At 40.8% G+C, this 5,704-nt stretch overlaps 1 pseudogene; it reads left to right on the plus strand.

The window, feature by feature from the left end:
• The first annotated feature begins 3,798 nt into the window (after positions 1-3,798).
• The window catches only part of LOC106331265, a 2,725-nt pseudogene continuing 819 nt past the window's right edge, over positions 3,799-5,704 (plus strand).

A 5,704-nucleotide genomic window follows, 5' to 3' on the forward strand; every position in this document is an offset into this window, starting at 1 on the left:
AGGCCCCCCCCCCCCCCCCGCAGGGCTATGCGGCGTTACTGCAACATAGTTGTAGTCTTTGAACCAATGTAGTTCCTTCAGCACCATTTCTGTGGGATTTTTGATTTCCATGAGAAAGGTTACATCAGGTGAGTTCCTTCTGTGTAACTCTTTCAGACGCTGGACTGTGATGGGGTTCCCCAACCCACAACAGTTCCAGCTCAGAAAGTCTAAGGAGCCCGAAGTGGGCCTAACCGAAAATCATGCTTCTTGTTTGGCACAGCTGTGGTTTTTTTGGTCGAGGTCTTTGGCTCCCTTCGTGAAGGTCCTGCTGTTTCCCTTATCTGTTCAGGTAATACTTTTTTCCTTGCTTCACCTTGCTTTCCTTGCTTGTCTTTTAGTGAAGCTGTAATTAACTGTATCGCTGGGTTTCGTACAGGTCTTGATGCTACCGTAGCTTTCAATTGTTCTCTGTTTTCTGAGCTTGATATCACCTGGCGTTTAGATACTTCTCCATTCCCCCGCTTCCTCCCATTACTTGGTGAGGTATGAATCTGAGACAGTTTCCTTTTTTTAAAGCTTGCTCCTCTGAGGATATTAGGGGATAGCCGTGGTGAACGCTTCTTTGTTGCCTTTGATCCTCTGTTTTTAGTCTTTGTTTGAAAACTTCGTAGTGTTTCCTCATCATCAGCCACTTCCATCGAGTTTCCTATTATCTCCTGTTCTACTTCGTTTCCCTCCTTTGGACTAACTATGATTGATTTGAGCCGTGTAGGGGTTACTTCTTCAGTTCCTATGTCTGTTTGAATCTGAAGTCCTTCTGGATCCTGATGCTGGGCTTCCCGGTTCATCTCCTTTGGTGGAGGTGTGATCTCCACATCTGAAGGTTGCATCGCTGTATCGAAATCTATTCCTGGGGGGGCTCTCTGATCTAATACCCCGTTCCCACGGGGAGAGAGGTCGTCTCTGCTCTGCTGATACCGCTAGGATGGAGTTCACATTAGTCTCCATTAGGCCTTCTGCACAACTGGCCAGCACTCGTTGTCTTCTTGCTGCTGCTTCGACCGGGTCGACGCAACTCAGATACTGCTTTGTGACTTCGTGAAGATCTTGCATAATTTGTTCTTTTGACTGAGGTATAAGGTTCTGACCACTTTGGGAATTTCCCATTCCCTCACTGATATGGCCCCCTTGTAACTTCATAAGTCTTGCTGCTGTTTCTTCTATTAAGCCTTTCGCATCTCCTGCCAGGACCCTTTGTCTTCTTGCTGCTGCCTCCGTGGGATCTGGACAATTCAGGTACTGTAATGTTACCTCGTTCAGCTCTTGGACAATTTGTTCTTCTGTTTGGCCACTTGTTAAAGTCAGAGCATCTTGATGTTGTATGTTACTCCCTGCAGAGTTGTGTGCTGCTGTGAAGGCTGTGGGGCCTGTTTCCTCTGTCGCCAGAGGTACGCGAGTTGTTTTAACTCTCCACTCATTTAAGCCTTTCTAAAGGAAAGGTGGTCTTCTGTTAAGTCCTCTCCCTGTCAGTGGCTCTCTTCTCTTTGTATAGGGTGGGGAGTTGTAGTCTAGCCGATCAGACTCGTCTTCCACCCTCTTATTTCTCCAGCTGAGCATTTCATCTCTTGACTTTTCCAAGACTTTTGCGGGTGGGGGGACCCGGGTTTGCTTCGTCTCCACTCTAGCTCCAAAGCTGTTGCCGTGACGGTCAATCCTTTCATGAAAGGCCGCCGTAGGCTGGCTTTTTTCCAAAACCTTTCTACCCTCTCGTGGAGAATAGGGTGTTATTTCTCTGGACCTATACTCAAGATCCCGGTGGTCCCCGCTGCGGTACATTTTGACATGCTCATAGTTTTTGTCATCCTTCTGTTTGGCTTCCTCTTCGTTTTGTAGACTTTGTAACCCTCCATTTTGTTGGACCCCCTTTGAAGTAGGGCAATCCTTTCTCAGGTGAGACAAAGCGTAGCAGAGGGAGCAGTGGTTCTCTAGCTTTTCATACTCAAGGTAAATTAAGCTCTCTTCTCCCGAGTCAAACTCAACGATAGCTTCTTTGGTTAAAGGTTTTAGACCATCTACTAGAACTTTAACCCTTGCCGATGTCTTGGTCAGCTCATGATCCTGAAACTCTCCCAAATCCTTGCCTATGTTACGTACCATATCATCAACCCAGAAGTGGAGAGGGAGACCTTTGATGCGCACCCAGAAGGGGATCTGTGAGGGAAATGAGTTTGATATCACCGGTTCCCATCGTTGGATGATAACCATCCAGTAAGCGAAATGGTATGGTCTGTTCTCCAAAACTCTCCCTAGATCTTCTTCATTTTCGAATCTGAACTGGAAGCATCCATTTCCTAGATCTGACCCTACGGCTCTTCCTTGGAGATGCCATTTGCCAGGTAGCGCCGGAATGAGTGCCCAAATCCTTTGCTCCTGAGGGTTATTGACCCGTCCAATGAGGGTAAACTCATTTCCTTGATTAAAGCTGAGTTATCAACACTAGGGGCCTTTATCCTTTTGATTTGTTTTCCATGATCATCATGCAGTGGGCCTTTCCCTTTCTCCTCTCTTGAAAGACGTCTTGCCATGTTGTTTACAGTTTGAAATCTTCAGGGATTTGTAGGTACTACGTTTTGGGTTGCGTTTTCCTTCAGAACACACCTTGGCCTTGAAACTGAAGATAAAGTAGGTGATTCTTGGTGAGAGTGAGGTGAAAACTGTTTGAGATCTGAAGAAGGACTTTGCTGGAGGACGCTACTTTTGGCAAGATACTAGGGCTTCCAATCGGGTGTCGAGAACGGATCGAAAGTTTCTTTCCAAAAGAGGCTTCTTACTGAGATGTCGTTGTCAACTCTTTTAAACTTTGGAGACGTTGCTGCCTTGTGTTGGTAATCGTGCCTGGGAGAGTCCTATCTCACCGAGGCACTGAGATACCTTGGTATACTATATATCAACTAAAAGCACACATTTTGATCTCAACGGATTTTACGAGGTGTTCATGATATTCTCAGAAAACATATTTTGATAGTTGTTCTTTAGAGCGAAAAATGATTATTTGATAAATGACGGGACAATACAAGATCTTAAAAGATAAAAAAGTCCAAACAGTTAACGTCAAAAAAGAAAATCCAACCAGTAACAAAATCTTCAACATACAATTGCTCAAATTGTGGAAGTTTGATCCTAATGCTGGTTTCAAAGTTAAGGAAGGTTACTGGTTGCATTTTTCCAAATTTTGTTGCTCATTTAAATTGAAATATGACCCATCATAGGTCAGGACTATAGTGGTCCGGTTCTGTTCTGAAGACGATAACGTATCCTTGTAAGACTACTTGCAATGGGCTAGTTGAATTTTAGATTCAACAGTTTAATGCTTGCAATGGGCTAGTTGAATGAAACAAAATTGTTACGTGGATTACATTCAGTTGATTAATTCAACTAGTTGAATTTTAAAAAAGTGGTGACACAGAGACACGTGGCGACAAGTGAATGGAGAGAAAGTTGAGCAAGTGAGATTCACGCAACCATTCCACAGAAAAAAAAAACATTTATCTTCTTTAAATCAGCTCCTATATTTTCATTGGTTAATCAAATTCTTTTGAGATCCTTATCTCCTCCAATTATTAAAACTCAATTATTTTATAGTAATCATTTTTTTATATATAAAAAAAATTATATGAAAATTCATGATTTTTTATGATCTATAAAAAGAGACTACTCTCACTTCATTTGGATACATAAAAAAACCAATTTTCACTATAATTTTTGTATTAGCATTCAATTAAAAAAAATTGTGTTTAAACTCTTTTTCTTTTGCAAATGGATCACAATAATAATCCATTTAACACTCAAAATTCGTCAAATTTTCCTTTCAACTATCCAAATCCCAACAACTATCATTTTCAAAATCAACCTTCAAACACACCCCAAAATATACCAAATTATGGTTTTGCACCAAATTTCTTTATGCCATCATCTGTTCCAATCTATCCTCCGTATTACGGATCGGTGATGCCAAATTTATCTCAAAGGCCTCCTATTTCTTCAGCTTCAATGGGTAATGATGTTGTACCAAATATTGGAACAACCGAATTTCCAGAATTTTCTACACAAATAGGTCTTGGTGTCACGAGCGCTGTCAATGAAGGCACTCGAAAGGAAAATGAAGAAGATTCAACTCATGCTCGCCGCAAAAGCCCGAAATGGACCACTGATCAAAATTTGGTGCTAATTAGTGGTTGGATTAAGTATGGAACTGATAGTGTTGTTGGCAGGAACCAAAAAAGTGAAGCATATTGGGGGAAAATTGCTGAAAACTGTAATGAGCATTGCTCATTTAATCCTCCACGAGATGGAGCTTCGTGCAGAAACCATTACAACTATATGAGCAAAACGTTGAGCCAATGGGTTGGTGCGTACGATAATGCTACGCGTATGCAACAAAGTGGGTGGTCGGAGAATGATGTCCTACCAAAAGCGCATGAAATATATTCAGGTGGTAAGAATGAACATTTCAATTTAATGTCAGAATGGCATGCTCTCCGTGATCAACCACGGTATGGTAGCCAGGTAGGAGGAAACAGTGGTTCAAGTAGTGGATCTAAGAGATCCCGCGAAAATGATGCAAGTGACTCTAACTCTGTCGGATCTAGTGTTCGTCCAATGGGGAGAGACGCAACAAAAAAAAAGGTAAAAAGAAAAACGTCGGTGTAACTTTGGAGATGGTCAACGAAGAGTGGAATGAATTCAAACAATTCAAAGAACAAGAATTGGAACGATTGGACAAAATAGCCAAGAGACAAGAGGAGGCAAACCAATTGATGAAAGAAAAGACTCAAGCTAAGAAGATGAAGATGTTCATGAAGCTAAGTGAAAAAGAGCATCTCGACGACAAGAACAAACAGCTGTTGGAGAAGTTGAGCCACGATCTATTTGTAAATTAATGATGTCAAGTCTTTATGATTTAATAATCTGTATTTTTCTACTTTAATTATGTGTGTTTGTTTTTTTACTTTAATATTGTGTGTTTGTTTTTTTCTACTTAAATAATATGTGTTTGTCTCGTTCTACTTTAATATTGGGTATGTCTTTTTCAACTTTAATAGTTTTGTTTGTATTCAATCCGTGACTTTTGGCTTTTGTGAGAGAATCTAATCTTATCTATTAATTATGTCATTTTAATATTGGTTTGAAGTCCAAAAATTTCAGCCACTCGATCTTTTATAAATGGAGACTCTTTATTTCATAAATGTACCAACAACACAAATCATAGCTTACAAAAATATCAATGGATCCGTCAGAATTTCCTTTTGATATTGAAGCTTACAAAAAACAGTCTGAAATTGAAGAGAGATACATCGTTAATCGGTTTAGAGAGCGTCGAAAAAAATTTGTTGAAGAACAAACACCTCGCAGCAAGAGAAAATACTTCAAAAGAGATCATGTTGCTGCAAATCAAAGGCTTATTGATGATTACTTTGCGAATCAACCAACATATGATGATGCAATATTTCGTCGGCGATTCAGGATGCGAAAACATGTTTTTCTTCGGATCGTTGGAGACCTATCAAGCAATGACAACTACTTCACCCAGCGAGTTGATGCAGCCAATAAAGAAGGTATATCTCCATTGGCAAAATGTACTACTGCCATGCGAATGCTAGCATATGGTGTTGCAACTGATGCAGTCGACGAATATATCAAAATAGGAGGTACTACAGCATTG

The sequence above is a fragment of the Brassica oleracea genome, chromosome C1 (genome assembly GCF_000695525.1).
Source record: "Brassica oleracea var. oleracea cultivar TO1000 chromosome C1, BOL, whole genome shotgun sequence".
Classification (NCBI taxonomy): domain Eukaryota; kingdom Viridiplantae; phylum Streptophyta; class Magnoliopsida; order Brassicales; family Brassicaceae; genus Brassica; species Brassica oleracea.